Raw genomic sequence first — 13,234 nt, forward strand, 5'->3', positions numbered from 1 at the left:
AATTAATCTGGCTTAGGAGAAGAATCCCAAACCTCAAACTGTGGACCTTTCAGAATTTAAGTGCGAAACAGTATCTTCCAAGCAGTATCTTTTTCCTGGGGTACGAATATGTTCCAACCTTGGAAGAACCTCCTTTGGTGGTTCCCAGAAACCAAGCGCTTCGGCGCCAGCATTTTCGAAAACAATACGGAAAATGTTCCAGCAACAAGCTCAGAGCCAGCCCTCGACTCAAGCTTGAATTAGACCTTTCGTTGGCAAAGGCAAGTCCCCAAACACATTTGCCGGAGGAACCGAAAAGTGTGATGGCTGAGAGGGCATTTCTAGAGAAAGACTGGTAGCTGCATAGCGAGAAACTCCTGATTTCTCCTCTGCAAAGTCCTTCCATCTCACCCCAGCTATCCAATTCGGCTGGGCATCTTGCTGCGAAGGCCAGTGGAGAAAAAATAAAAGCGCCCAGCTTGGCATTTCGGGGAAAAGGCACCTGCCCAAAGAAGATTAGCTCCCCACTCCAGCTTCCTGCTTGCTCAGACCCTCTGCACTTAACCTCCCTCATTGGAGCACCACGGGGGACTTTAGGATCGGGAGCTCTGTCTGTCTCTCATATGGCACAATTTCCTCATCCTACTGTGAGGTTAGGATTCTATCCTCTTATCCATCATTATCCCATTTTGCTTGCTTATGTCTCCCTAAAAAACCCCAGTGCCCACAGTCCTGCTGGAGACCCATTAACTCCCTTTTCTGAGCAGCCTTCCCGCTGAAGCTGCCTGTTGCTCCACACAACTGCCCCCCTTCTGCCATTGGCATTGGGTGACTTGGCAGCAGCACGAGCACCAAATGAATGTTTCGTAATGGAAGGGATTGCTTGGCAAGCTCAAGACATTTGCGGCTGCAATTACCTTCCCTTGTCTGTATCTGTGACTTCATGGCTGTAAACAGCCTTCACCACCATATAAATGGCTAAATTAAAAACACATTCAGGGCCCGGAACAAAACAACATTATCAGCTAGACCGTTCGCTTCTTTCCCTCCGTCCTCACCCCTCTGAAAGCGTAAGTAGTAGCGAAAGGATCACCACCACAACACACGGCCTGCCTTTTCGTTCCTACAGAATTTCACCGGAATCCGAGGAGCAAACGAGCCTCGTGGTTTCAAAATTGAGTTAGTCCGGGAAATTGAAGATGGATTTGTTGGATGTTCAGAACGTGTTGTTTTTCCAAGCGAACAAAACCTTCCCCAAATGGAGATGCATCGTCCCATATTTTTACTTCAATATGTGCTAGCTTAGGGACGCATTAAGAAAATAGAGACGCTCCCTTAAAATGATAGGATTCGTGCGTGGAAGACTTCCGATGTAGCAGGAAACGTCAGCTTATCCAGAGCTCCAAGTAGAAGCCTTTAATCCCAGTCCATTTCTAAAGGAACAAAGGAACCCAGAGCGGGAAGGTGGCCCTGCCTTTTTCTTGTAACACTAAAGGTTGTGTCCATTTCAACTGGGATATGTGACCAAAACTTGGTGGTTTAGGGCCTTACTTTTCTACAAGATCCAATGGTTCTTTTTCTTGGTGTTGCATGCATTCTTTGAAATCCAATCTTGTTTTATTAATCTATTTTATGTTAGAATTCTAATGGAATTCTAAATCAATGCAGCTATCTTTGAACTGGGGGCCAGGCATGGAACATGGGTTGTCTGAGAAGAGGGAATAAATACAGATAATAGCTGGATATAAGCACGGGAAATCACCACCGAGGTCTTCAAGTCCGGCTCCTCCCTGGAGCAGAAGGCTCACTGCTTTTGGGAGCATTCCTGTAAGTGGCCATCCAACCTCTGCTTGAAATGTCTGACGAGGAAGAGCTCATTCACTTCTATGGCAGTCTGGTCCACCATCTGGGAGCACATCATCTCAGGAGTTCTTCCTAATGTTCAGTCAAAACAGAAACATGGAAACAGAGCGAGTCAGAAGGGGTCTCCTGGGCCATCTAGTCTGACACCCAGCTCCACTCACGACACGCCCACCAAAACGCTTCATTTGTTTCTGTCATTTGGATCCATGAATTCAAGTCCAACCCAGATGTGGTCCATCCATCTTGAGAACCTTTCAGTTAGCTGAAGATGGCAGCCATATTGTCCCACCCATGTCCCTTCAACCTTTCCTCAAGAGCAGCCATCTACCTGTGCTTTGGCCTTTTTCAGCCAACGAGATCTTAAATCCCCGTTTCTGCTGGAGGACATTAAGAGTTCAGCGAAGACATCCAATGCACGAGGAACGAGCTCAGCCCTCCTTCCGCACTTGCTTCTTAACATCTGGTTTTTATGGAGCTGCTGCTATGAAATGTGGAGACTCCATTTAGAGGCCCCTCATTACAGGAAGGATATAGCCAGGTTGGAATTGGTGCAGCAAAGGGCCACAAGGATGGTGGGCGGATTGCAGGGAAAGCCGTATGGGGAGAGACTGAGGGAGCTGGGTCTTTGCAGCCTGGAGAAGAGGAAACTCTGGGGGGATCTGTTGGCGACATACAGGCATGTGAGAGGATGTCACATGGAGATGGGTAGAGACCTGTTCTCCCCTGCAGAGGAAGGCAGGACGCACTCCAACGGAGCCAAGCTCAGGGAGCCAAGGTTCAGTTAGGATGCCAGGAAGCACTTCCTGACGGTTAGGACCCCAAGGGTGTGGAATGGGCTTCCACGGGAGGTCGTTGAGGCCCCATCGGTGCGGGTGTTCAAGAATAGGCTGGACGTCCACATGGTGGGCATGTCATGAGGGGAGCTGGTGATTAGACTAGATGGCCTAGGAGGCCCCTTCGGACTCGCTCCGTTTCTATGTTTCTGTTAGATACATTCCTGAACAAGCCGCCTTCCCAGAATAAGGGCTCAGCAATGCGCTGGTGCAGCTACAATGGATGGACCCAGCTGGAAGACCACTGGGCAATCCATGGAGGCTTCCTGGGGAAGGTGCAAGCAACGTGTGAAACTGTGCGCAACCCTGACAGCTTTTGCTTCCTCCCGTGACTTCAGCCCACTCTTGCCCACATGCAGTTCTTATTTTATTAAATCCCTTCCATCTGTGTTTCATACTGTCAGTTTTTTGTTCTCTGGCCTGCGCATTGACAAAATCCAATTTCTACAACCAGAATTTCCTTCTACACAAGCACGTTCTCCTTAGGGCCAATGCACAGGTGCTCCACTGTGCTAACCTGCCTTAGCTAATGAAATTAGCACTAGTATGAATTCATTCCATTCTCCCCCTCCTGCATGCAGAACCGATCCACAAGTCCACACAGCTCGGGAGGTGGCGATCTGCCAAAGGCTGGATTCCTAGAAATCCAACCTGACTTGGCTCTGTGGCGGATTTTTCCAAGATGCCTAATTCTGCCTCCCAGCTGCCTTTGCTTTACTCCCTCCAAGGTTCATTCCGGATTTCAAACTCGGATCCCTTTCCTGTTTGTTCAACGGGAAATGAAGCGGTTCCACGGGCTGGTTCTGCTGGCCGGAACGCACAGCCTGGATGGCCAAGCCCGTTGACCCGGTGGCTGCTCTCACACCAGCTGGCAGGTGGCTTGCAAGGTGGCTGGCTTTTTTTCAGGGTCCTCTGCCTGAGAGGTTCCTAGAGATCCTGGCAAAAAGCAAGCAAGCCTTTTGAGTCCCTGCCAGGGACAGGGTGGGAAGCCTTTGGAGCTCAGATGCTCCTACCCAGATGGCCTTTCTCCCCAGAGATGACTTTGTAACTCTTGTATATGCTCCCCACAAGCTTGTTCTTGCGCTCCCCCTGGACTTCCTGTTTCATTTCATGATAATAGGATTTTAATTTGAGCGTTTCATGTGCAATTTTATATTATTCTCCAGATCCATTTGAAAATGATTTCCAAACCGACTCTGGAGGGCTGTTTAATGTCTGCCTCATTGCAGCTGAAGAAGGATCATAAAATGCAGTCAGGGAAGAGCTGCTGCCCTTGTTTAGGTTTCGGATTGCAAATCCGAGTGACATTAACTCCTTTCCCCCTAGGTGTATGAAGCACTCATTTCTTCATTTGCTTCTTGTGCCTTTATTCCCACGTGGCTGATACTCACCAGGGAACTTTCAGAACCCCAGCAAGATCCAAACACGGGCTCCTGAACCGCTGTGGTCACGCTTTGCCACTGTTTCTCAAAATCTGGATCCCTCCTCTTTCCACACGTGGATCAATGCTATGCTTCGTACAATGGCCCAGGTAATGGCATCCCAATCGAATGAATGAATGACATTTATTCCCGGTCATCTCTGCAGCTTGTCTTCTCCACACAGCAATAATGCCAAGTTTATTCCCATTCTCCCACTCACCCTCTTCCCCATGTTCTTGTGTGTGCACACACCCACCCCCTCATTCACTCACCACACTGGGAATCAGCGCATGAAAATAGCAGGATACGGTATTGGCAATTACGGGATGCAAGCTCAGCTGTGGGCTTGCATGTAGTGACACACCAACACCTCGAAATGCCTCTCTGCCGAATGAGAGCCCGTGTGGTGTTGTGCTGAAGAGCACAGGGCTGGGACTCAGGCAATCTGGTTTCTGGTCCCCGCTAAGTCCCGGAGGCCACTGGCTGACTGGGCCAGTCGCAGACTCCCTGTCCAGCCTTCCTCACAGGGTTGTTGCTGTTGTGGGGATAAGATGGAGAGGAGGAGGAAAATCGTGTAAACCCCCCCCCCCGAGGTCTTCAAAGGGGCAATGGTGGGATACAAATATAATGAATACAAATAATGCCTGGCCTGATCGCCTGGCCTCCACACCTAACATAAGCAGAGGCGCATGGCTAGCCTTTCTTGTAGACCCAGCCACATGGGAACTGATTCGGTCTGCTGTGAATCCGTAATGCAGGGGCAAGGCGGCGCAGCCCGCTCACCCCTTGTGGCTTTCAGTGGTCCCAAGCTCAGTTCAGTTGAGTGCCTTGTTTCCAATGGTGGCTAACCAGATGCATCCAACACAGCTGCTCCCTTCTCCTTGGTCAACTACAGAACCTGTTCCCAGCCTACATTCAGGACCCGGGCAGCCACCCAAATGCCTGATCCCGAGAGCCGGCAGCCCAGTGAGCCTGCATCTCCTCCATCACCGGATTCCCTTTACGGCAGTGCGAAACTCGCATCTTGTCCTCATCACCTCGGCTTCCCCCTCTGCCGCCCCATTTTAGGAAAAGCCTTCTGAGCATCTTGGCCTACCAAAGCCCAGGTCTTAGAAGCAAATTATTTTAGAGCATTTAATTCTATGTCCCCACTTCTCATCCTGATGTTGCTGAAACCAACAGCCATGGAATCGAGGAGTATTTGGGGAGGAACAATAAAACGGAGCAGTGGCTTTTTCTCTTTAGGTAACGTACTGGCCTGCTGGGTGAATGAGAGCTTCCGATGGGTCGTGGCCAAAAGCCTCTTGCTGTGTAGACTTATTCCAGCCTTCCTGTCCACACTGAAAATAAACAGTCGAAGTGTGAACCCTTTTCCCATTGAATCTTGCTTGCACCGCCAAGTACAAGCATCTTCAGAAAACTGAAGTTCCAAGGTCAGTAGTCGAAGGGGCAGGAAATGGTCGGGGGCACTGATCCCACGGCCGGAGCGTGTGTCAGCTGTGGTCACAGCCCTTGCGGTGCTTGTCGGATTCCATGGGCCTTCCTTGGGTACATGAAGCAGACGTCCCGTGCAACTAGCTTCATGGCGGATCACAAGCAGCAGGAGGGGCTCAGATTAAGGGCTCCTGACTTAATAATGATACGAATAGGTTCAATACGCATTCGTATTGCTTAAGAAGAATATTATGAGCTGTGGCATGTTGGACTGAAAGCCATGCTTTGCAGCCTCTGTCAGCGTTGCTAGGCTTAAGCCAGGGACGCTGGCTTGCATGCCCATGGGAAAATGAGTCTCCTCCACAGATGTTTTTGCTCAGTGGGACCTCTTAGCCCAGGAGTATTCGAAGAATATGGCCAGGTTAGAGTCAGTGCAGCAAAGGGACCCAAGGATGGTGGCCAGATTGCAGGGAAAGCCATATGAGGCGAGGCTGAGGGAACTGGGTCTTTTCAGCCTGGAGAAGAGGTGACTCCGAGGCGATCTGTTGGCAAGATACAGGTACATGAGAGGGTGTCATGGGTGGGAAGAGACCTCCCCTGCAGAGGAAGGCAGGATGCGCTCCAACAGGGCCAAGCCCAAGGAACCAAGGTTCAATTTGGATGCTAGGAAGTACTTCCTGACAGTTAGGACCCCGAAGGTATGGAATGGGCTTCCACGGGAGGTGGTTGAGGCCCCATCAGTGAGAGCGTTCAAAGATAGGCTGGACATGCACATGGTGGGCATGTCATGAGCGGAGCCGGCTGGAGCCAGGGGTCAGACTAGATGGCCCGGGAGGCCCCTTCTGCCTCACTCAGTTTCCATGTTTCCATCTTGGTTCATTCATTCAATTCCCGGGCAGTGGAGTTGTATCAGAGAGCAGGAGGAGATGACCTTTTCTCCATGATCTGGTGCTACTTCCCTGTTCATGAACATCATCAGTGAAAGTGTGATGGATCACAAAGAGGAGTAGGTCAGGTGGCCGGGTGGCCCCTTGGACCAATGGCATGAAGACCTGCTCTCACAGGGTTGGGACACAGAGCACCACAATTCAGGGGGAGAACAAGATCTTTCCACAGAGACAGTGCCAATTTCAGACCTTCTTGGTAGCAGGATGGAGAGAGAATTGTCTAAGATGCTGAGTAGCTGTGACCACCCTGAACTTGAACTTACCTTTAGTGCAAGGCAGGTTCATGGGTTCCAGTTGGTGTTACGGTGTCCCACCATGGGAATGGACTCACAAGTGTATGTGCGTGTGCACACACACACACAGGCACAGAGAGAAGCAGTTTCCCTCAAATTCCAGGATGCCGGGATCTCTGTGGGTGTTCCTTTTTTCATTTTTCTGTGAAGAGCAAATACGATATTAAAAACCAGCACAGGAGAACTTAAACAAAAGAAAAGGATGGTGTAGGAATTTGCAAATGAACCGGACCCAGACCTCCCGTGCCGAGTGGCATTGCTTTCTCTCTTCCAAACTTCCTTTGCATTCTTTATAGGGCAATTATGGGGGGAAAGGTGTTTGAAAGGGTTGGAATGCCATGGCAAGGAGACAGATTCGGTTGCTATGACTTGTCTGGGCTGGATGCCGTCCATTGCCTTGGCGATTTATGGGTGCATTGTTCAGCTAGGTTTATTTGCAGCATATTCTCCCAGCTATTTATGAATGTCGCGAATCCTCAACTTGTTTTGAAGATCATGTAGGAGTAGAGCTTCCCATTGAGGAAGGGGTGGCCAAGCAGGACGTTCCATTCTGGATGGCCTAGGATGGAGAAAAGGTCCAATGGCTTTTGGTATCAGGTTAAGTATCCATACCCCTCACAGTGAGAGGTGGAGTGTGTGTGTGGGGGGGAGAGACGGACGGACGGACGGACGGACAGGGCCAGGTCCCACTGATTAGTAGCATGAGATCTCTGGCACACTGCACATGATCTTCAGGACAATGCTTCTTTACCCCTGGGCTAGGATGTTGGGGCTGATACCCCGTCTCTCTCCACCCCCCCACCCCCGCCCCCAGTCTTCTCTTCTCCAGAAGGATCCAGCGGAGGGCAGCAGAAATGATCCAGGGTTTGGAGACACTGCCCTGGGAGGAGAGACTGAGGGAACTGGGCATGTTCAGCCTTGGGAAGAGAAGAGAAGACTGAGGGGGACATGAGATCCCTCTAGAAGGACCTCAAAGGCTGTCACAAAGAGGAAGGCCAAGATCTCCTCTCATTCGTGCCAGAGAGTAGGGCACGGAATAAACAGTTCAAGTTGCGACAACCCAGGTTCAGGCTGGGCATCTTTCAAGCTTCCTCACAGTCAGAGCAAGACGGCAGTGGGGCCAGCTGCCTGGGGAGGTGGGGGGCTCTCCCTCCCTGGGGACATTCAAGAAGAAACCAAAAGCCATCTGGGTGGGATGGTGTGACTTGGTGTCCTGCCACAGCAGGGGGTGGACTGGATGGCCTTCTTGGCCCCTTCCAGCTCTACTCCTCTATGATTCTATCTGACAGAAGTTGCCTCTTGGGCATCCAGCCACATGATGAGCGGCAAGGACTTGGCTGCGACCTCAGTCCTACTTCTTAATTAAATTTGGGAGTGGGTGAGTGGAATATTTGGCGTGTAACTCTGGGCAAATACTAGTCCCAACACTATTATTTGTGTGTAATGCACACTTATGTGGAAGGCAGGTACAGAGGGCCCTGTGAATGCGGTTTAAAATCATTCAATCCATTTAAATGCTTAAAAAGCAAATTAAAATAAAAATTGATTTGGGGGCAGAAGGCAGTTCTTTCGGAGATGTCCAATACCGGGCCTTCGCAAACACGAAAGGAAAAAAGGAAAGGAAGCAAACATGCCCTTTTCCAGATGTTGGGTACCGTGTCGATCCTCTTCCTTTTTCCATTGCTTCAATAGCTGATGTCCAGCAAACAGGTGTTTCTCCGTTCACCTTATCTTGCAGGTAGGAAAGTGCACCTTATCTCTGGCACCTGTTTGTTTTTCCTTGCTGCACTTGGACGGACCCTCGGCTGGAGTTTGTTCCCACTTGACTCAACAGGCATGAATGAAAAATTGCAAACACTCCAGTCAGTCTGTGGGCCAAGCGGAAGCAGCGGGCAGATCCTTATCTTAAATTGCCTGGAAACCTTTTAAGCTAGTCCCATTTATACAAAAATGAACGCTTCCGTTCTCTCCTCGCCTCTGCGCTGGACCCTTGCCTTGCTCTTCTAGAACAGGGGGAGCTGCAGAGGAAAAAGATGCTGCGAAATCCAGGGAAGGCATTCGAATGTCTCCCCGGGAGAACGCCAGCTTGCTATCCTAGGTCTGATCTTGGGGCAGGATAGTCTTCCCAAGGTAACTTAGGATGTGAATTGAATTGGCAGGGCTGACCCACAAGAGTTTGGAGCCTGAGGTGAGCTGACTACACCAGTGGTTCTCAACTGCACCCTTCTGACTACCCCCTTCACCATGGACGGCCTTTAAATACGTTTTGTGGCCGTGGACCTCCAAGACTTAGCTCAAGATTTAAAGCACCAGACTGCATCAAATGTTCGTTTCAATTTTCTCATGAAAGGCCTTCACATTTGGAGAGAAGGGAAATAGGTTAGAAATGCAGAAATGGAATGGGGTCAGAAGGGGTCTCTCTGGCCATCTAGTCTGACCCCCGGCTCCAGACAGCTCTGCTCATGACATGCCCACCATGTGCATGTCCAACCCAACCTTAAATTCCCTCGCTGATGGGGCTCAACCACCTCCCGTGGATCTGTTCATGCACACACTCCTGTTATAAGATCTGTATTGCAATGATTCCATATTAATTTCAAAATGATCATCCTTATTGGGGTATTTATGATCTTTTATATTGTTGTATTTATTGCATCTGCTTTGTAAGCCGTCCAGAGATGCACAGTGATTGGACGGGTTAGAAATATTCCAAATAAATAAATAATAGTATCAACACTCTTTTTGCTCAAATGGCCCATTTTTTGGTATTTTGACATGCTAATTCCAAATTTGATGTCGATTTTTACATTAAGATTTCATGAAAAGGTTTTACCATTCTTCTCCCCTCCCCCTTGTTCTCAGCATGTGCAGAAACATCAAACACCTGAAGGAGCGCTTACTTCCATATATGCCCGGCCGCCCCTTGAGATCGGCGGGAGAGGCCCTTCTCCGGGAACCCTCCGGGAGAGAAATTAGGAGGGTGGCTACTCGGAGGAGGGCTTTCTCAGCGGTGGCGCCCAATCTATGGAATGCGCTCCCCAGAGAGGTCCACCTGGCGCCGTCGCTATTTGTTTTTCGGCGCCAGGCGAAGACCTTTTTATTTAAGCAACATTTTAAATGTTAATACCACTGAATTTTATCTGGCCAGGGCGGCTTATTTTATATTGTGTGTTTTAAATTATTATGATTATCTATATGTATATTTTAACTTATTGGTTTTATTTATTGTTGTAAGCCGCCCCGAGGCTTCGGCGAATGGGGCGGCATAAAAATGTTTTAATAAATAAATAAAAAAATAAAAACACAGCCGTGTGCCGTCAGGCAGCTGCTCTCACAGCCGATCCATAGCTGATTGTTTTGAATTGAGGCATTAGGTTTTAAAAGCCAAGTTTTACAAAACAGGCATGGAAAATTAAGATTTTGTTCTATTTTCCATTCCCTCTTGCTTTCATTCATTTGCGCACTCATTCATTTGGTTTTAACTGCAAAAAAAAAAAAAAAAACATTTCTTTTAAATGGCAGGTGGTTGAGGCCCCATCGCTGAGGGTGTCCAAGGACAGGCTGGACGTCCACATGGTGGGCATGTCATGAGTGGAGCTGGCTGGAGCCGGGGGTCAGACTAGATGGCCCGGGATCCCCCTTCTGACTTGCTCTGTTTCTATGTTTCTGCCATACTTTCCTCTCCCATGGTAACTGGCCCTATAAAATTGCCTTGAATCAAAGCAGTGTCAAGCTCCTCACCTGGAGGAGGAAAAGCACACATGTCGCTTACAGTCTGTCTACTTAGGCAGACTTCCGAGTGGCTCCCGAGGGCTTTTGCGCAGGCTGTTATCAAAAGGGCAGCCTGGAAAACAAACGAAACGGAAGGGAAGACATCCGTCCGGAGCCATGATAGGCCAGAAGCAGTCGCCTTCTGCCAGGTTGCCCCTCACCTTTGCACCGCGCTCCCACTTGGCCGTGGGGGGGGTCTGTCCCTTTCACGATGCCAGAAAGCCAAGTGCATCACCTAAGGTCCTGCATTCCTTTGATCCACAGAGGGCCCCAGGTAGAAGTGCTGAGCTAGTGATAACGTTTGCGCAGGATTTTTTCGCAGCCTGTGGGGGAGTTGCTTGGTTCTTTAAAAAATAGCATGTATTAGGCAAAAACCTGAAATTCTGTACCACACCCCATATAGCTGACCGAAAGAGAAACCGGGGAAGCTTTGATGTCATGGCTGTTGGACCACAAAGCCCATTTTGGTGGAAGGAAAGGAATTCATTCGATCTCTCTTGCGATGGGCGGCGGGAGAAATTAATGGGGAAAATTAGTTGGGGCAGGATAGAATCCCGGGAAACCGCTCAGGGAACATGTGCTGCAAGGAGCTGGCTTGGAAACAGAGCAGTCCCTTGTGCATCGTCCAGAAAAAAGGCAGCAAGAAAGAGGACCTAAGAGGGCAGATGTGCCGGTACTGTGTGGCTTTGTTGCTGTTTGGTTGCAAAGTCGTGCCCGACTCTTCGCGACCCCATGGACAACATTCCTCCGGGTTGGGATAAATACAATAATACGGCTTGGGTCCTGGTTACCTGAAGGAGCGCTTACATCCATATACGCCCGCCCGCCCCTTGAGATCTGCGGGAGAGGCCCTTCTCCAGGAACCCTCCGTGGAAGAAGTTAGGAGGGTGGCTACTCGGAGGAGGGCTTTCTCAGTGGTGGCGCCCAATCTATGGAATGCGCTCCCCAGAGAGGTCCGCCTGGTGCCGTCGCTATTTGTTTTTCGGCGCCAGGCCAAGACCGTTTTATTTAAGCGGCATTTTAACTGTTAATATTATTGGATTTTATCTGGCCAGGGCGGCTTATTTTATATTGTATTTTTGTATTTTAATCTAATGTTTATATTTTTTAATTTAATGATTATAATTATTTTAATTAATTGTTGTAAGCCGCCCCGAGGCTTCGGCGAATGGGGCGGCATAAAAATATTGTAATAAATAGAATAAATAAATAATAAATAATTTAAGTAGAAGTGCATCCCAACATGGTGTACGCCAACATGTGTGAGGCGGGGGGGGGGGGCTCCTACTTGTGTACCTGCTCGAACAGTTATCCACAGGTGATCAACCTTCTTGTGGTTCTTTACCTGAAAACCAGACCTCTTTGGCAAGGTAGGCAGTCCTTTGTAAAGCCAGATTTGTGGGGGGGGGGGGCTGTCCTGCTGGGGAGGGAGGATTCTCAGGAAGTCCTACTCAAGGGAGGACTTCAGTGGGAGCAGCTGCAACTGGCGCTGTGTGACCCACCTCACTTAAAAAAAGCAAAGAGCAAAGAGCCAAAAGCCAAAAGCAAAAGCCGTCCTGAGAGAATTGTCACAAACGACGGCATGCAAATGCTTTAAATAAATAAATAAAAAGCAAAAACAAGCCCCCAGACCAGTTAGACCAGCCAACGGGCTGTCTGAGCAGCTGCTTCGGCAATGGCAGTTAGCGTTCCCTACGGTTTGTGAAACCGGTCCAGTGCATCCCAGTAACCCCTCCAAAATACTGCTTAGACTTGAAGTATCCATGAATACACTGCCTGGCTTCCACAGTCAAGGAATGGTGCCTTGAGGCAAACCTCTTTTGCTCGGAGGAGGCCAAACTGCCATGAGAGGAGCCGGTCGGTCCCTGTGGGTGAAGCCCCTTCTCATCAACCGGAGGCTGATTGGTGCCCGGATCAAAGAGCGCTTTCCCAGGGGAAAGGTGGGTTGGGGGCAAGCTGGGGCATGTGAGAAGAGAAGGCAGAGCCCAGGTCGTGGGTCCTTTGGGCAGCCATGGAGTCACCTGGAAGGAAAGCTCGCCCCCCCAGCTGACCCCTACCTGAGGACCTCACAACCCAGCTTGGGCCCTGCTCACACAGGGCTGCTGGGCACAAGTCCCGTCCTTTCCCAGGGCTTCATCCATCCTGATTCGCCCTTGAAAAAACACGGTACCTCTGTCCTGTTCGGGATGCATGTTGTCCCAATTCCAACAAAATGCAAAGAGCATGCAATCGAACACGGGAAATGCAGGAGATTTAAAGGTGTTTCTGAATCTCTTGTTCACTCATCCTTTGTATTCCTTGGTAGACTGCATCTGCATCTGGAGGTTCTGCATAGCCATCATAGCTATTAGCCCTGGGTAGATTTCTTCTTTATTAGCTGGCAAGAAAAATAACCCATAGCAAGGTCTGTGGAGGTGTTTTATAACACACACATACAGAGGGATCAGTAATAAACATTTCCAGGAGTGCTTGGCACGGGGTGCTGGCATTGTGGCTTATTTCTCAGCAAACATGTCTAATAAAGAAGGATAAAATTATTTAAAAGAACGCCGTTTGGTACTGGCTCATTACGGGGCTAGGAATATTAGTTAGCAAAAATGGCCCCTATTACCTGCAGTGGGCTAACACAGATGGCTTTGAACTGCTCCAATGCATCCGACGTGTTCCAGAAAAAATACGTGTACACATAAATA

This window comes from Varanus komodoensis, unplaced genomic scaffold (assembly GCF_004798865.1).
Source record: "Varanus komodoensis strain SLA01 unplaced genomic scaffold, ASM479886v1 scaffold15, whole genome shotgun sequence".
NCBI lineage: Eukaryota > Metazoa > Chordata > Lepidosauria > Squamata > Varanidae > Varanus > Varanus komodoensis.